We start from the raw sequence: 18,824 nt of genomic DNA, 5'->3' as shown, positions 1-18,824 counted from the left end.
CTTTCACAGGGAGGAGGCTGAGATAAGGGGAAGTATTTCAAACAAAGTGAGGACCATAACAGACGTACGTGGAAGGGTCATTAGAGATTACACAAACAGTTCTGAGCAGTGGCCTTGAGCAGGTTTGAGATTCCAGCAGGATCTTGGTGAACGGTTCTTGTCTTCGATGAAGACCTCCGGGCTCCACTGATCATTATTTTTGGCGAGGGCTTGACACGAGTGACGCCAAGTGAGTCTGACAGCTTTCGTGAGCCTCACCTATCGTTTGCGTTTGCTAATTACATAAATAGAAAATAGAAGTGCAAATACTTTTATTTGTACCTAACAGATTCCCCAGCGTGAGAATTAATTTCCTGTTGACCACTCGGACAGGATCTTTTTCTGCTCGTGTCTTTCATTTGTTTATTTAGGATTTGGGGGCCATATCAGTTGTGTTTGTAATTACTTTTAAAAATCTTGTGCCTTAAAAAAAAAAACTTTGCTTATAAGATGCTGTATACTCATTATAGAAAATGCAAGTGGGGCTGGCGCTGTGGTGCAGCAGGTTAAAGCCCTGGCCTGAAGCGCCAGCATCCCACATGGGCGCTGGTTCTAGTCCCGGCTGCTCCACTTCCAATCCAGCTCTCTGCTGTGGCCTGGGAAAGCAGTAGAAGATGGCGCAAGTCCTTGGGCCCCTGCACCCATGTGGGAGACCCGGAAGAAACTCCTGGCTTCGGATCAGCGCAGTTCCAGCTGTTGTGGCCAACTGGGGAGTGAACCATCATATGGAAGACCTCTCTCTTTCTCTGCCTCTCCTTCTCTCTCTGTGTAACTCTTTCAAATAAATAAGTCTTTAAAATAAAAAGAAAATGCAAGTAATGGAGATTATAAACAAGGTAAAACATGAATCACGTGTTTTCCCGCTGCTCAAGAGTTCAGTGCCGCAATGCCATTTCCCCAGGCACTTTTCTGCTTTATCTGCATGTATATGTATATTGCTCTCTATATTACACATATAATTTTACTATGCGGCATTACAGTTTTAAAGTTAACACATATTTTCATACATTAATTAAAACTTTAAAATTGCTTTTACATCAGACCTTTTTAATCGTTATTAATGATGCTGTTTCATGAATCTCTCATTCATTCTATAACTTCGCCCATCTTAGTGATTTAGGTATTTTCCAGTTTCTGTTATAAATAAATAACATCTTAAGGAATTTCATTGTAAATAAAGCTCTGGACACATGGTGGCTAATTCTCTTGAGCAAGATCTCTTAGTTTTTCACGTGAGAAATGGATCAAAATTGTCTTTTTCCCCTCAATGGGAAGTTCCCCCAGTGCCACTTAGTAGAATACACGTTCCTGCTCTGCTGTGTGTGATGTCTCGGTAGTCATTTATAAAGTGCTGAGAACTTTCTGAATCTCCTTAGATTTAAGATTTTGTATTCTCATTTTTAATGTTGTCAAAGTAACAGATGCTCTTTGAGAAAAAAAGAGAGAGAACACAGAAAAGAAAGTATTAAGAAAATAACAAAGCATCCACACTGCCACGGTTAGAGATGACTATTGTTAACAGTAGGGGGCGTATCTGGGGACACCCAGCTGAGTCGGGCAGTCCCATTCCCACCAGAGCTGTGTCCACCCGCCACGGTCTAGGATGGACACCCAGACTCCAGGGGAGCTGCAGGGAATTCAGGGCGTCTAGGTGAGTGAGGCCAAGGGGAGCCCACTCACCGGATGACCCCTGAGCCCCGGGACAGTGCAGCGAGGGCAGCCCCGTGGAAACCGGCCAAAAGGTGAGCCCACGCGCATCTTGTATGACTATGCACAGCCTGCGCATTGCGTGCCTGGGAGCTGGGGGAGCGGTACGGGTGGGTCCTGTGGCTAGGGATTCCACGGTGCTGGAGACGTGAGAAGGGAGTTCTCTGCTCTATTAGTACCTAGTGCTGCATAACAAATCAGCCCAAAACCTAAACGGCTGAAAACAACATCGATTAGCTCACAGTGTCTGTGGCTCAGAATTCAGAGGCCGCTGGGGGTGGGGGTGGGGGTTCCAGCGCCTGTTCTCTCCGGTTCAGTCAAACTGTCAGCCGCTTGAAGGCTCCACTTGAAAACAGTCGCTCGCGAGGAAGTTTGCGGGTGGCCTCGGCTCCTCGCCACCTGCATCTCTCCACAGGGCTGCCTGAGCATCCTGGCAACATGGCAGCCGGCTGCCCCCAAAGCAGGTGATCAGACAGGGAGGGACCCAGGGGGAGCCCACAAGGCTGAATTAGCGGTGGGTTTCCGAGAACAGCCCACACTCCAGGGCAGGGGAATCAGAGAACGTGTGGACGGGTTCTAGACGCACGCACCTCACAGTCCCCTGGGGAGCTCTCAACTCCTGACACCCACGCACAAGGGCTTCACACTGGCCTGGCACCGAGTCGCGGACTTGTTTTTTAGCTAAGTGGATGCTTTATTGAAATATAACAGAGACCCACACAAGCGCTTAGAAAGCGAGCATTGGCTTATCAATTTCACACTCTCCTAGCCGTATCCAGAAGAAACTCAATGATACAGACACAAAATCCCCTTCGCACCCCCGCCCACTCATCTCCCAGCACACTTTGGGCTACCCCAGTGCCCTGGCTTCTAACCCCACACAGCAGTGGTTGTTGGTCGTGAGTCTTAGCCAGATGCGTCCATGGAACCCTGTCTTTAGTGTGTCATTTTGTGTCGCTGCTTTCCCTGGCAAGAGTGCTTGCGATACTCACCCCCTTGGCTCAGCGTGTTACGGGAACAAAATCAGGCTCAGGCTGCTTGACACTGGGCTGACAGTGGGCCAGAGAGGAGAGCTGATCGTGCCCCCAGCTCTGTGGTCCCAAACATGGTCTTCCCAATCAGCAGGTCAGCAGGAGGACAGTCAAAGCAGGAAGGTCCCAGAGGGCAGCTGGGGAGGGAAATGGGTGTAGTCGACTGATTGACGAAGGACGGGCAGTTTTCCAGGGTGGGTTTTGATAGTCATCCTGATGCCAATTAGGTGAAAGTCTCTTTGGTATGAGGCTTGGGGGTTTGTGGCTGGTGGTCATAAATTCCTCCCTTATCTGAGGGCTGCCATTCTAGACATCACCCTGCCGTTACCTCCTCCAATTCTTCATCTGCTGAACAAACATTCTGATTAGTCACAAGTGTAGCAAACTAGTAGAAGGTGAAGAGGGAAATGAAGATGTAGTTTTATTTTTAATTGGTTATTGATATGGTTGTATTGTATTCCACTGGGGGGAAAAACCACATGTGTTCCATGAAAAGCTCACAATAGTTTGTTTCATCCTATTATTGATGAGCACTAGGGATGTATCCAGTTTAGGGCTATTATGAAGACGCGATACTGTACATATTTAAACATATATATATGATATATATATATATATATCTTTTGGTGAATTTATGTTTCCATTCCGTGGGAATGGAATCGCCTGCATTGTAACAAGCTCCCTAGGGGACTCTAAGGTACTTCCCAGGTTAAGAAAGCCTTTTCTAGACTGGAGAGTGTGTTCTTTTTTTTTTCATTTTTTTTAACTTTTATTTAATGAATATAAATTTCCAAAGTACGGCTTATGGATTACAATGGCTTCCCCCCCATAACGTCCCTCCCACCCGCAACCCTCCCCTTTCCCACTCCCACTCCCCTTCCATTCACATCAAGATTCATTTTCGATTCTCTTTATCTACAGAAGATCAGTTTAGCATACATTAAGTAAAGATTTCAACAGTTTGCTCCCACACAGAAACATAAAGTGAAAAATAATAGATGATTTTTTAAATGATGATGAAATCAGATCAGACCTATTGTCATGTTTAATCCCAGCAAGAGTCAAGTTGGGAATTGCTAATTTCTTCTTTTTTTTTTTAACAGAGATCAGTTTAGTATACATTAAGTAAAGATTTCAACAGTTTGCACCCCCATAGAAACACAAAGTGAAATATACTGTTTGAGTACTCGTTATAGCATTAAGCCTCAATGTACAGCACATTAAGGACAGAGATCCTACATGAGGAGTAAGTGCACAGTGACTCCTGTTGTTGACTTTACAAATTGACACTCCTGTTTATGGCATCAGTAATCTCCCTATGCACCAGTCATGAGTTTCCAAGGCTATGGAAGCCCCTTGAGTTCTCCGACTCTTATCTTGTTTAGACAAGGTCATAGTCAAAGTGGAGGTTCTCTCCTCCCTTCAGAGAAAGGTACCTCCTTCTTTGAAGACCTGTTCTTTCCACTGGGATCTCACTCACAGAGATCTTTCATTTAATGGTTTTTTTTTTTTTTTTTTTTTTTTTTTTTGCCAGAGTGTCTTGGCTTTCCATGCCTGAAATACTCTCATGGGCTTTTCAGCCAGATCCGAATGCCTTAAGGGCTGATTCTGAGGCCAGAGTGCTGTTTAGGACATCTGCCATTCTATGAGTCTGCTGAGTATCTCGCTTCCCATGTTGGATCACTCTCCCCTTTATTTATTCTATCGGTTAGTATTAGCAGGTACTAGACTTGTTTATGTGCTCCCTTTGACTCTTAGTCCTTTCATTATGATCAATTGTGAACTGAAATTGATCACTTGGACTAGTGAGATGGCATTGATACATGCCACCTTGATGGGATTAAATTGGAGTCCCCTGGTATGTTTCTAACTCTCCCATTTGGGGCAAGTCAGCTTGAGCATGTCCCAAATTGTACATCTCTTCCCTCTCTTATTCCCACTCTTATGTTTAACAGGGATCACATTTCAGTTAAATTTCAACACTTAAGAATAACTGTATATTATTTACAGAATTAAACCAGTCATATTAAGTAGAACAGACAAAAAAAAAAAACTACTAAGAGGGATAATGTATTAAGTTGTTCATTAACAGTCAGGGCTATGCTGATCAAGTCACTGTGGGGAGCAACCCGGACTGGACTAAGTTACTGGAATTAAGACTTATTCTATGCATCTGCTCTCCCACAATATGGCGCTGGGAGAGGAGAAAACAGCTTCTACGCAGCTGCCTCTTGCCAACTTGAGTGATGACCTCCAGGAGCTGATCCTGCTCCTGATTGGAGGAGAGCAGCGTGCTCGGCGTGTGGGCGGCGGAGTTGGGATTGGCGGAGGAGGACTATGGGGGAGGAGGGAGACGGCATGCACCAGGAACATCTAAGGGGAACATCTATCTGAAGGAACACCTGTGCAGCCCCCGAGAGAGCCGGCCGGCGGTGTGCCGCTCCCCTGCGGAAGTGGGGAAAGTGGCCAGGGGGAACCGCCCTTCCACGGAGGTGGAAGGGACAGTAGCCAACCCGGGAAGAACCAGCAGCAAACCCGGGGAGGGCCGAGCAGACGAAAGAACAGCGCAGGGTCCTGTGTCGTTCCTCCACGAAGAGGGGGAGCGACAGTCACCGTTTCTCATAGTGTCCATTTCACTTCAACAGGTTTCCTTTTTGGTGTTCAGTCAGTTGTCACCAATCAGGGAGAACATATGGTATTTGTCCCTTTGGGACTGGCTTATTTCACTCAGCAGGATGTGTTCCAGATTCCTCCATTTTGTTGCAAATGACTGGATTTCGTTGTTTCTTACTGCAGTATAGTATTCTAAAGAGTAAATATCCCATAATTTCTTTATCCAGTCTACTGTTGATGGGCATTTAGGTTGGTTCCAGGTCTTGGCTATTGTGAATTGTGCTGCAATAAACATTAGGGTGCAGACCGCTTTTTTGTTTGCCAATTTCATTTCCTTTGGGTAAATTCCAAGGAGTGGGATGGCTGGGTCGAACGGTAGGGTTATACTCAGGTTTCTGAGGAATCTCCAGACTGACTTCCATAGTGGCTTTACCAGTTTGCATTCCCACCAACAGTGGGTTAGTGTCCCTTTTTCCCCACATCCTCACCAGCATCTGTTGTTGGTAGATTTCTGTATGTGAGCCATTCTAACCGGGGTGAGGTGGAACCTCATTGTGGTTTTGATTTGCATTTCCCTGATTGCTAGTGACCTTGAACATTTTTTCATGTGCCTGTTGGCCATTTGGATGTCCTCTTTTGAAAAATGTCTATTGAGGTCCTTGGCCCATCTCTTAAGTGGGTTGTTTGTTTTGATGTTGTGGAGTTTCTTGATCTCTTTGTAGATTCTGGTTATTAACCCTTTATCTGTTGCATAGTTTGCAAATATTTTTTCCCATTCTGTCGGTTGTCTCTTCACTCTCCTGACTGTTTCTTTTGCAGTACAGAAACTTCTCAATTTGGCCGGCACCGCGGCACACTAGGCTAATCCTCCGCCTAGCGGCGCCGGCACACCGGGTTCTAGTCCCGGTCGGGGTGCCAGATTCTGTCCCGGTTGCCCCTCTTCCAGGCCAGCCCTCTGCTGTGGCCAGGGAGTGCAATGGAGGATGGCCCAGGTGCTTGGGCCCTGCACCCCATGGGAGACCAGGATAAGTACCTGGCTCCTGCCATCGGATCAGCGCGGTGCGCCGGCCGCGGCGGCCATTGGAGGGTGAACCAACGGCAAAGGAAGAACTTTCTCTCTGTCTCTCTCTCTCACTGTCCACTCTGCCTGTCAAAAATTAAAAAAAAAAAAAAGAAACTTCTCAATTTGATGCAATCCCAATAGTTGATTTGGCTTTGACTGCCTGTGCGTCCCGGGTCTTTTCCAGAAATTCTTTGCCTGTGCCAATATCTTGAAGGGTTTCTCCAATGTTCTCTAATAACTTGATGGTGTCAGGTCGTAGATTTAGGTCTTTAATCCATGTTGAGTGGATTTTTGTGTAAGGTGTAAGGTAGGGGTCTTGCTTCATGCTTCTGCACGTGGAAATCCAGTTTTCCCAGCACCATTTATTGAATAGACGTTCCTTGCTCCAGGAATTGGTTTTAGATCCTTGATCAAATATAAGTTGGCTGTAGATGTTTGGGTTGATTTCTGGTGTTTCAATTCTGTTCCATTGGTCTATCCATCTGTTTCTGTACCAGTACCATGCTGTTTTGATTACAACTGCCCTGTAGTATGTCCTGAAATCTGGTATTGTGATGCCTCCGGCTTTGTTTTTGTTGTACAAGATTGCTTTAGCTATTCGAGGTCTCTTGTGCCTCCATATAAATTTCAGCACCATTTTTTCCAGATCTGAGAAGAAGGTCTTCGGTATCTTGATTGGTATTGCATTGAATCTATAAATTGCTTTTGGGAGAATGGACATTTTGATGATATTGATTCTTCCAATCCATGAGCATGGAAGATTTTTCCATTTTTTGGTATCCTCTTCTATTTCTTTCTTTAAGGTTTTGTAATTTTCATCGTAGAGATCTTTAACGTCCTTGGTTAAGTTTATTCCAAGGTATTTGATTGTTTTTGTAGCTATTGTGAATGGGATTGATCTTAGAAGTTCTTCCTCAGCCATGGCATTGTCTGTGTATACAAAGGCTGTTGATTTTTGTGCATTGATTTTATACCCTGCTACTTTGCCAAAATCTTCTATGAGTTCCAATAGTCTCTTAGTAGAGTTCTTTGGGTCCCCTAAATAAAGAATCATATCATCTGCAAAGAGGGATAGTTTATGTTCTTCCTTCCCAATTTATATCCCTTTAATTTCTTTTTCTTGCCTAATAGCTCTGGCTAGAACTTCCAGAACTATATTGAATAGCAGTGATGAGAGTGGGCATCCCTGTCTGGTACCAGATCTCAGTGGAAATGCTTCCAACTTTTCCCCATTCAATAGGATGTTGGCTGTGGGTTTTTCATAGATTGCTTTGATTGTATTGAGGAATGTTCCTTCCAAACCCAGTTTGCTTAGAGTTTTCATCATGAACAGGTGTTGTATTTTATCAAATGCTTTCTCGGCGTCTATTGAGATAATCGTATGGTTTTTCTTCTGCAGTCTGTTAATGTGATGTATCACATTGATTGTTTTGCGCACATTAAACCATCCCTGCATACCAGGGATAAATCCCACTTGGTCTGGGTGGATGATCTTTCTGATGTGTTGTTGCATTCTATTGGAGAGAATTTTATTGAGGATTTTTGCATCTATGTTCATCAGGGATATTGGTCTGTAATTCTCTTTCAATGCTGCATCTTTCTCCGGCTTAGGAATTAAGGTGATGCTGGCTTCATAGAAAGAATTTGGGAGGACTCCCTCTTTTTCGATTGTTCTGAATAGTTTGAGAAGAATTGGAGTCAGTTCTTCTTTAAATGTCTGGTAGAATTCAGGAGTGAATCCATCTGGTCCTGGGCTTTTCTTTGTTGGGAGGGCCTTTATTACTGTTTCAATTTCTGTCTCAGTTATGGGTCTGTTTAGGTTTTCTATGTCTTCCTGGTTCAATTTAGTAGGTTGCATGTGTCCAGGAATCTATCCATTTCTGATAGGTTTCCCTGTTTGCTGGCATACAAGTCCTTGTAGTAATTTCTGATGATTCTTTTTATTTCTGTGGTGTCTGTTGTTATGTTTCATTTTTCATCTCTGATTTTATTGATTTGGGTCTTTTCTCTTCTTTTTTTAGTTAGTTGGGCCAATGGGGTGTCAATTTTGTTTATTTTTTCAAAAAACCAGCTCCTCGTTTGGCTGATTTTTTGTAATGTTTTTTTGGATTCAATCCTGTTAATTTCTTCTCTGATTTTAATTATTTCTCTTCTCCTACTAGATTTGGGTCTGGTTTGCTGTAGGTTTTCTAGATCCTTGAGGTGAATTGAAAGCTCATCTATTTGGTGCCTTTCCAATTTCTTAATGTAGGCACCTATTGATATAAACTTTCCTCTTAACACTGCTTTTGCTGCGTCCCATAAGTTTTGGTATGTTGTGCTGTTATCCTCATTTACTTCCAGAAAGTTTTTGATTTCTCTTTTGAGTTCTTCTATGACCCATTGTTCATTCAGGAGCATGTTGTTCAATCTCCATGTGTTTGCGTATGCTCTAGGGATTCCTGAGTTGCTAATTTCCAACTTCATTCCTTTATGGTCTGAGAAGCTGCATGGTATGATTCTAATTCTTTTGAATTTGCTGAGACTTGCTTTATGGCCTAGTATTTGGTCAATCCTAGAGAAGGTTCCATGTACTGCTGAGAAGAATGTAAAATCTTTAGCTGTAGGATTGAAAGTTCTGTATATATCTGTTAGATCCATTTGGGCTATAGTGTCGTTTAAATCTACTGTATCCTTGTTGATCTTCTGTCCTGTTGATCTGTCTATTTCTGAGAGTGGAGTATTGAAGTCCCCCAGTACTATTGTATTGGGGTCTAAGTCTCCCTTTAAGTCTGTTAACAAATCTTTTAGATAAACCAGTGCCCTGTAGTTAGGTGCATATACATTGATAATTGTTATATCTTCTTGTTGTATTGATCCCTTAATCATTATATAGTGTCCCTCTTTGTCACTCTTAACAGTTTTTGTGGTAAAGTTTATGTTGTCCGATATTAAGATGGCTACACCCGCTCTTTTTTCATTTCTGTTGGCATGGTGTATCTTTTTCCAGCCTTTCACTTTCAGTCTGTATGGATCTTTGTTGGAAAGATGCATTTCTTGTAAGCAGCAAATAGATGGGTTTTGTTCCTTAACCCAATCAGCCAATCTGTGTCTTTTAACTGGACAGTTCAGGCCATTAACGTTCAATGTGACTAATGATAAGTGGTAACTTTGCCCTGCCATTTGCCAAAGATAAGTTCTAATATATGCTTTGAATTCCCTGTGATCTTTTGCTGTGAGGTTTCCTTCCTTTACCTTCTTTCATATTGATGACCGTGTTTCTGTGTTTCTGTGTGTAACACATCTTTAAGCATCTTTTGCAGGGCTGGACGAGTGGCAACAAATTCTTTAAATTTCTGTTTGCTATGAAAAGTCTTTATTTCACCATCATTCACAAATGATAGCTTTGCAGGATATAATATTCTGGGCTGGCAGTTGTTCTCTCTTAGTACCTGGGCTATATCTCGCCATTCCCTCCTAGCTTGTAGGGTTTCTGATGAGAAGTCAGCTGTGAGTCTGATTGGAGATCCTCTGAGAGTAATCTGACGTTTCTCTCTTCCACATTTTAGGATCTTTATGTTTCACTGTGGAGAGTTTAATTACAACGTGTTGTAGTGAGGATCTCTTTTGGTCGTGTTTATTAGGGGTTCTGTGAGCTTCCTGTACTAGGATGTCTCTGTCCTTCTCCAAACCTGGGAAATTTTCTGCTAATATGTCACTAAAAAGGCCTTCTAATCCTTTCTCCCTCTCCATGCCTTCAGGAACTCCTAGAACCCGAATGTTAGTTTTTTTAATAGTATCCTGAAGATTCCTGACAATATGTTTTAGATTTCTAATTTCCTCTTCTTTTCTTTGGTCTGACTGTATCCTTTCCTGTTCTCTGTCTTCTAAGTCCGATATTCTCTCTTCTGCTTCACCCATTCTGTTTGTAAGGCTCTCTATTGTGTTTTTCATTTGATCTATTGAATTCTTCACTTCATTATGATTTCTCGTCACTATCACAGTTTCCTGTTGTACTAGTTGTTTTGTTTCATTTTGATTCCTCCTTAATATTTCATTTTCACGAGAGAGATTTTCTACCTTGTCCATTAAGGATTTGTGTAGTTCCAGAATTTGTTTTTGAGAACTTCTTAATGTTCTTATCAATTTTTTGAGATCTGCTTCTTGCATTTCTTCTATCTCATCATCTTCATAATCTTGAATTGGGGTGTCTTTTTCATTTGGGAGCATCATGGTGACTTCCTTGTTTCTATTATCTCGGTTTTTGCGTTTGTTATTTGGCATATTGGAGATATTTGGTTTCTTCACTGTGGTGCTTTTTCTTGTTATACTATGACTCTAGATTAAGTGGACTGTCTGTTTTTGATGGAGCCTTAGAGGCTTGAGATGGGTGTGGCCTGAGAGCTCTGTTTGGTGTGCCAAAGGTGACACTCCCAGGTTAGGCATGATAGATCTCTCTCTCTCTCTTTCTTTCTTTTTTTGATTCAAAAGGGAAGTAATTCCGCACAGCTGAACGAAGTTGGAGGTAGTTAGCAGGCAAATGATATACCCACAGGAGCCAGAGATCGGAAGCTCTTTCCCAAGGACCACACAGGGAATCTGTTCTGCCCTCAGAGTGGGCTCAAATTCTCCTTCAGTCTCCCACTGGGTTGCCAAAGTTACGGAATTGTAGCGTCTCTGGAGAGTACTCACGTGAATTCTGTGAGTTCTCTCCCCCACCGTCTCTTTTTTCACAGTCTCAGTTCAGTAGCACCACAAATTTACTAGGTCCTAATCTCCTGTTAATTTGCCCTTCCCAGAGTCAGGTTTTTCTGCTAGGCTCAGGGCCGGTGCAGACCTGAGATCACTCTGCTTATGACGTATGTCCAAGATGGCACCTGCTCTTTGTCTTGCTCGCCCTTGAGAGGTGAGCGGAGAGAGAGAAACCTGTGTCCGTACCAGTCACCTTTTTTTTTCTCTCTCTCTCTTCCAGTTAGCCTGGTGAACTTTCCCTGCCCTGGGGGTCGTTCCCTCTAGTCTCCTCTCTCCGCTTGCCTGCCGGTGTCTCGGGCTATTGAGGTTCGGCTCACCTCGCGTTCCAGCGCTGGTGTGTTGAGTCTGCCGCTGGTATCCCGAACTGTGGGCTCCCACACTCTCCACGCAGGTCCACTGTGAATCACACGTTCCGGAAGAGTTTCTTCTGCTGTTTCCTCCCCTACTCTTCCTTGAACCTGCAGTATCTCCACTGTTATTAAACTGTCTCTCCCCGGACTATCAGTGTGCTCCCTTCCTATTCCGCCATTTTGCCTCCTCAGCTGGAGAGTGTATTCTAAGCACCATGCCAATGGTGTGGTCTACCAGCTGAATGTGGCCCCGGAATCAGCTGCAGTCATTGTTAAACACATATTTTCCTGTGTCTATGGAACCAGACTAGGGGGAGGGGAGAGTGGATGATCCTTGGGGATCTACCCATTTTAACAAAAAAACAAAACTATCGTTACACCTATCACATTTGGACAATGATTGCATTTGCCATATTGCAAAGAAGGAAATCCAGAACCAAGAATGTTTTTTTGACCCAAGATCTTTTGGAGCTGATGAAAGTGCAACTATGAAGGGCATGAGGGTGGGCCTTTGTGTTTTGTTTTGCCTTCGCTGAGGATTTCTGGGTAACAAGTCCTCCTTTCAGGCATGCGTCCTTTTGAAAGCCTGCTGCGGGAGTGAGCCCGTGGCACCCTCCCATACTGCAGTGCAGGCACAAGTCCCAGCTGCTTTGTCCCCATCCGCTCCCAGTGAGGCAGCAGACAATGGCCCACGTGCTTGGGCCCCTGCCATCCGTGTGGAAGACCCGGTCTTCAGGGCTCCTGGCTTCAGCCTGGCTCAGCCTTAGCTGTTGTAGAGTGAACAGCCCTAGCTGTTTTGGGGAGTGAACCAGCAGAAGGAAGGTCTCTGTTTCTCTGACTCTCTCTCTGCTTTCAAATAAATAAGTAAATAAAACTTAAAAAAAAAAAAAAAAAAACAAAAAGAAAGCTTGCGATAAGAATGGAGATAGATTTTCATAAAATGTGCTGACTCATGCAAGCGTGCTATAGATGTTTATCTCTGGGGTTGATCGCAGCTGTTTCCTTTACTCATACGGAAGGAGGAGCAGAGTGTGGATGAAGTCAAGGCCACGGCGTTCTAACCAGGGACATGGAAAGTGCTCGGACGAATTCCCCGCTGCTTTGTGCAACACGAACAAGCAGCTCCCCAGTCCTGTCCGTCCTTACCCAGCCAGAGGAGCCCTCCTAACTGCAGGAAAGGCCCCTTCTGCTGCTCCTCTGGCCCTGGCCTGCAGCAGCCCACGTGTCCCTGTCTGGCTGCTCACTGGGCAGTGGATCCTCAGGGCCTTCGGTCCACTGAGCCAGCTTGCCCTCCAAATCAGGGCACGCCCCCAGGCCTGCTCCTGCTTGCGCAGTTTCCAATTCACTTCCTGACCCTTCTCCCACAGGCTGGAGCCCCAGGCTTCCTGGGAAACCCTCCCCCAGGCGCAGTGCTCTGCAAGCAGGGAGGCCCTCCTAGCCGGGCTTGGCCTGCGGCAGGCCCTCACGCAGCTTTGCCTGGTGTTGTGTTCCACTGCCACATCCCAGGGCCACCTGTGACATCTGTCAACCCTTGTGACGGTTGCCCCTTTTCATTAAAAAAAATTTAAATATATTTGATATAAAAACTGGAGTTTATTATATATTTGCTATTGATCATGTTTTTCTTCTGAGTTTAAAGGAATCAAAACATTTCCATGGGTGCCTGAGTATCACAGGCTTTAGACGCGGTCAGTGGTCCGGAACACAGCCCCTTCTCCAGACGTGCAGCCTCGTTCTTTTCTTACAACATATTAACAGGCTGTATCCTGGGGCACAGTTGTAGATTTACAGAAAATATTGACGCGTCATTATTAAAGTCCACACCAGGTCTGACTCCCTGTGTTGCACATTCTATGGGATTTGACAAATGTACAGTGACACCATCCACCATTATGGTATCAAACGGCACAGCTTCAGTGCCCTAAAACTCCCCCTTCACCAGCTGCTCATGCTCCCCAGTTGCCACTGAGCCCCTGGCGAGCACTAACCCGTTTCCTATCTCTGACGCTGTAGCTTCCCCAGTGTGTTGTATAGCTGGAACCAGAGAGCAGACAGCCTCTCCGTGTTGACTTCCCACACTTAACAACGTGTATTTCAGGTGCACCCAATTCTCTTTTCTTTCTTTCTTTCTTTTTTTTTTTTCCCCCACAGGCAGAGTGGACAGTGAGAGAGAGAGACAGAGAGAAAGGTCTTCCTTTGCTGTTGGTTCACCCTCCAATGGCCGCCGCGGCCGGCGCGCTGTGGCCGGCGCACCATGCTGATCTGATGGCAGGAGCCAGGTGCTTCTCCTGGTCTCCCATGGGGTGCAGGGCCCAAGCACCTGGGCCATCCTCCACTGCACTCCCTGGCCACAGCAGAGAGCTGGCCTGGAAGAGGGGCAACTGGGACAGAATCCGGCGCCCAACTGGGACTAGAACCTGGGGTGCCGGCGCCGCTAGGTGGAGGATTAGCCTAGTGAGCCACGGCGCTGGCCCAATTCTGCTTATTGCTTGATAGCTCATTCCCTTGTCACCAGCTGGTATTCCACTGCCTGGCCTTACCACAGTTTATGTATCCAAGAACCCAGGGGCATCTAGGTTGCCTCCAAGTTTTTGCAGTCATGAGCAGAACTATACAATTTTCTGCTTGGTCATCATGAGTCAGAAAACTTGACACAACGAGAAGTTGGAAAACTGAGTGTCTTTTGGTGGAAAGAAAGAGCCCTGCTAGGGGGAAAAAGGAAGGGGTGGGGGTGGGCGTTCTTCCCCGTGCCTGTTTCCTCTGTGAAGGGGGGGTCCAGGGAAGAGAGGCGACCAGTAGCATCTCAGTTCAAGAGTTCAACGATGGATTCCTTTTAGAGTCGACCCTGCCCTGGTTAGAGTCAGCTGTGACGAGTTGCGTAGCCAGCGCGCCAACAGACAGAACACAGGCCACTGGCCTGGCACCACTCAAGCTGCAGGAAGTGGGTTTTCCTGCATTTTTGTGAGTTCTCCCTTGCTCACAAGTTGGTTTGGGATAAATTTTAAAGTGGATAGTAAGCTCCAGGCTGTGGATTTTGACATTAGCTCCTGAAGATCAATTGGCATGATATTTTGCACCTATGAAGAGGAAAAATCTTGACGTTTCATTAATGTTTGTTAAAGTGCCTACTTGAGCTTTGACATCACACGCATGTCTCGTAATTGGGTGGCCATTAGGTTTTATGAATCTACACTTGGATCAGCTTGTTGTCCCAGCGATACTGGCTATGTAAGTATCGTGGATTTGGTAAGTAGTTTGTGACTCAAAGAGTAAAGAAAGGTGTATTATCCCTGGTGACATTTCTTCTAAGACCACCAAGACTGTGAGTCAGCAAGAAAGGCACATATCTTGGAATACGTAGTACAGTGCTACTTTACCCCATTTTCTTGATAAAACAAGTTACAGGTCAGCACAGAGCCCAGGAGTGGTGAAACGGACTCCACCCTTTCATGGGAGTGGTAGCAAGCAATCTGGCTCTCCTCCATCAACCCCAGCAGACTTAATCAGAGCTTTCATTAGGTACTTTCTAGCTTCCACACGAGTGGCAGGGACCCAATTACTTGAGCCACCACAGGTGTCTCCCAACATTGCTAGGAAGCTGGAATCAGGAGACAAAGCTGGGAGTCGAATCCATGTACTCCAATATAGGACACAAGCGTCTTACCCGGTGCTTTAACCAGTAGGCTAAATATTTGCCCCTTGTACAGTTTGTGATTTAAAATTCATTTTTTTACAGGCAGAGTGGACAGTGAAAGAGAGAGAAACAGAGAGAAAGGTCTTCTTTTGCTGTTGGTTCACCCTCCAATGGCCGCCGCGGCCGGCGCACCGCGCTGATACGAAGGCAGGAGCCAGGTGCTCCCCCTGGTCTCCCATGGGGTGCAGGGCCCAAGGACTTGGGCTATCCTTCACTGCACTCCCTGGCCACAGCAGAGAGCTGGCCTGGAAGAGGGGCAACCAGGACAGAATCCGGCGCCCCAACCAGGACTAGAACCCGGTGTGCCGGCGCCACTAGGCAGAAGATTAGCCTATTGAGCCACAGCGCCGGCCCTAAAATTCATTTTATCTGACATGCCATGCATTGTTTTCCTCGTTCCTTTGAATTCTCTTTATTTTTAAAAATATCATTTACTTATTTATTTGAAACACTGATGGGACTGGGGTGGGTGTGGGGCAGAGAAAAAAGAGCGAGAGAGAGAGAGAGAGAGAACTTCTATCCACTTGTTCACTTTCCAAATAGCCACAAGAGCTAGGGCCGGGCTGGGCCAGAGCCAGGAAGCAGGAGTTCTGTATAGATCTCCCACATGGGGGCAGGGGCCCAAGTACTTAGGTCACCTTCCAGGTGTATCAGGAGAGAGCTAGAGCGGAATTCCGCACAGCAGCCAGGATCTGAAGGAGCAGTCCCATTCGCGGTGCCGATATCACAAGCAGTGGCTAGACCTGCTGTGCCACCACGCTGGCCCCTGTCTATCTGCGTTATTTTGCATCTCATTAAGTTTCCTTAGGATGAGGACATTATTCTATAATTATTCTAAGCCCTTTTCAGGCATTTCACACTTAAACTGGGATCTTTCCTGGAGAATTATTCTGATCCTTTGGAGGTGTCATGCCTCCTTTCTTCTTCGTGTTCTGTGTGCCCCAGCACTTTTGGTGTAACAATTCCTTCTCCCAGTTTGTGGAGTGGCCTCCATTGGGAAAGACACGCTTGTTTAGCAGGGGTGGAGGGTGTCAGTTGGGTAGGTGTTTTGGCTTTGCTTTCGGTGCGCTTAGAAGTCTAACCTCTGGGGGGTTCTTCAGCAGTTGTCAGCGTCAGCAGTATCGACGAGTGTTTCAATTGTCGAGACTTGCGCAATTCATGGATGTAGTGGTGCAACTTATGGTGGGTGGGGCTGGTCCCGCAGAGCCCAGTCTGTCAGCACAGGGGGTTGTGATGGCAGCCACCAGGGTCCTTGTCCTGCAGGAGGCAGAGAGAACTGCTCCCAGGTGCTGCCGGGCAAGTGCAAGAGATGCCGGGCGTCATGATGCCAGCCGCGGGAAGTGGGCGGGGCATCCTCATTATGTAGTACATGTTTATGACTGGAGCATTTTATAAACTTGTTTATTTACATATAATATTTGAAAGGCAAACAGACAGAACTCCCATCCTCTGGTTCATTCCCCCAAATTCCTGCAACAGCTAGGGCTGAAGCCAAGAGCCTAGAACTCCATCCAGGTCTCCCGTATCAGTGGCAGAAAAATCAAGCATTTGAGCCATAACCTGTTGCTTCCAGGGGTATGTATTAGCAAGAAGCTATAATTAGAAGTGGACCCCAGACTCCAACCTAGGCACTCTGATGTGAAATGTGGACACCCCACCTGCTACAGCAAACGCCTGCTCCTGCTTTAAGTATTTTTACTTTTCACTCTATCATATTTCCCTGCAACAAACATATATACAAAACTTTAATATGCTTTACTTCCTGTTACCATAAGTTTCTGAGGCTTGGGCAAGTTTTTTTCTGAATCAAGTTATCATTGGAATTAATGTTGTATGAGTATAGAATGATTGTATACATCAAAATTTAAATTATAGATAAATTATTAAATATCTGAACAGTTTCATTGGAAATCCACCTCTAAGATAAATGGAGCTTTTAAAAAATTAGTTTATATTTTTACCTGTGCTGTGAGTGTTAACTCCAGCAGGCTTAGAATTATGTGGAGGCATTTGGCTAAAATAACAAATGTACTTGATAGAGCACAAGGTTCAAAACAGCAATTAATAGTGCTGCTTTGTGACTTTCTGTTGGAAGAATGGCAGGCGGTTTATACCAGTTCACCAGTATTGTTTATTGACACCAGTGAAACTGAAGATTTGCAGCTCAGGAGAGACGCGCAGAGGGCTTTGCCTTTATTGTTGATTATGTGGAAAAAAATGCTGATGCTGCCAGAAAGATCAAAGAGAAACTGGCTGAGACTCTGTCGAGACTCCTGGTACCTGGGGAATCTGTACCTGTATGGGCGGTTCCTGGTCCAAGGGAGAAAGTATCTTGGGACAACCCTAGCAGAGGAAGAAAAACGAGCCACTTTTGGGCTGGACAAAGACTTTGACTGATTTACAGTCCTATTTTAGTGCTCTTTCTAAATTGTGTTCTTTTCCTGTAAAAACCTGTGGACGTGTAAGCATTGTCATTTTGGATTCTTCTGTGAGTTGTATTTTGCATTTGAACCCCATTTAGCTGTGGAGATCCATGAACTTCTGTTGTGTGCAAAGGCACACTTTGTGTTACTGCCTAAGCCTGGTAACACACTGCTTGGGCTAACAGAATTAGTTTAAGAAGACAGGGATGCTACTGTGGAAGGAATAAGAATAACTCTGGTTAAAACTTGAATGTATTGGCCGGCGCCGTGGCTCACTAGGCTAATCCTCCACCTTGCGGCGCCGGCACACCGGGTTCTAGTCCCGGTTGGGGCGCCGGATTCTGTCCCGGTTGCCCCTCTTCCAGGCCAGCTCTCTGCTATGGCCAGGGAGTGCAGTGGAGGATGGTCCAGGTGCTTGGGCCCTGCACCCCGTGGGAGACCAGGAAAAGCACCTGGATCCTGGCTCCTGCCATCGGATCAGCGCGGTGCGCCGGCTGCAGCGGCAGCCATTGGAGGGTGAACCAACGGCAAAAAAGGAAGACCTTTCTCTCTCTGTCTCTCTCTCTCACTGTCCACTCTGCCTGTCAAAAAAAAAAAAAAAAAAAAAAAAACTTGAATGTATGATACAGGTGCATGCAGTGATGGCATTTCTATTATCTGAACACGTAATTGGTATGCATATAATATCTCAATGGAAGTTATCCCCCTACTGGGTAAAGTGGGAAAAATACATGGTAGATTTGTTTTCCATGCAGTATTAATTGGGCATGCAAACTGGGAGCCTTTAGGGTTGCCTAAGCCAACTCAGGTAGTAAATGTGAAACACAATCAAAGACCAATAAGAAGTTGCAGCCGTAATGAGGACTTAGCTGTGAGCACCCACAAGCTCAGTGTGTGATGGCTCAGTGTGGTCAGTAAGGAAGGCTGATGGTTGTTGGGGAACAGCAGACCAGAGTTCTCAGCTGCCCTACCAGTAGCCAACATGACTCAGACTATTCAATCGTTACAATAAGCAAAAGGTGAGGTATTCTGTAATCGATCTATCTAATTCATCTCTCTCGGCATCAGTCACCAAAAAGAGCCAACCATTTTCACTCCTGTGGAATGATCATCCTTTTACATTTACTGTATTACTTCAAAAACATTTCAACTCTCCCAACTGTTTTCACAAGC

General features: G+C 45.4%; 1 long non-coding RNA gene across 7 annotated transcripts in view; it reads left to right on the top strand.

Annotated features, from left to right (window-relative positions):
* LOC103348646 (uncharacterized) overlaps nt 1-18,824 on the top strand; it is a 105,799-nt gene that overhangs the window by 75,873 nt on the left and 11,102 nt on the right. Inside the window, exon 7 of one of the 7 annotated variants that reach the window (XR_011387466.1) lies at nt 510-1,071. The exons of the other annotated variants lie outside the window; for them this stretch is intronic. This is a non-coding gene — a long non-coding RNA (uncharacterized lncRNA). Of the gene's footprint in view, nt 1-509; nt 1,072-18,824 lie in introns of those variants that run through there. 7 annotated transcript variants of the gene reach the window in all.

Source organism: Oryctolagus cuniculus, chromosome 3 (genome assembly GCF_964237555.1).
Source record: "Oryctolagus cuniculus chromosome 3, mOryCun1.1, whole genome shotgun sequence".
In the NCBI taxonomy this organism is placed as follows: domain Eukaryota; kingdom Metazoa; phylum Chordata; class Mammalia; order Lagomorpha; family Leporidae; genus Oryctolagus; species Oryctolagus cuniculus.
Note: the sequence above shows the minus strand (reverse complement) of the source record. Positions and strands in the feature narration are given on the sequence as shown.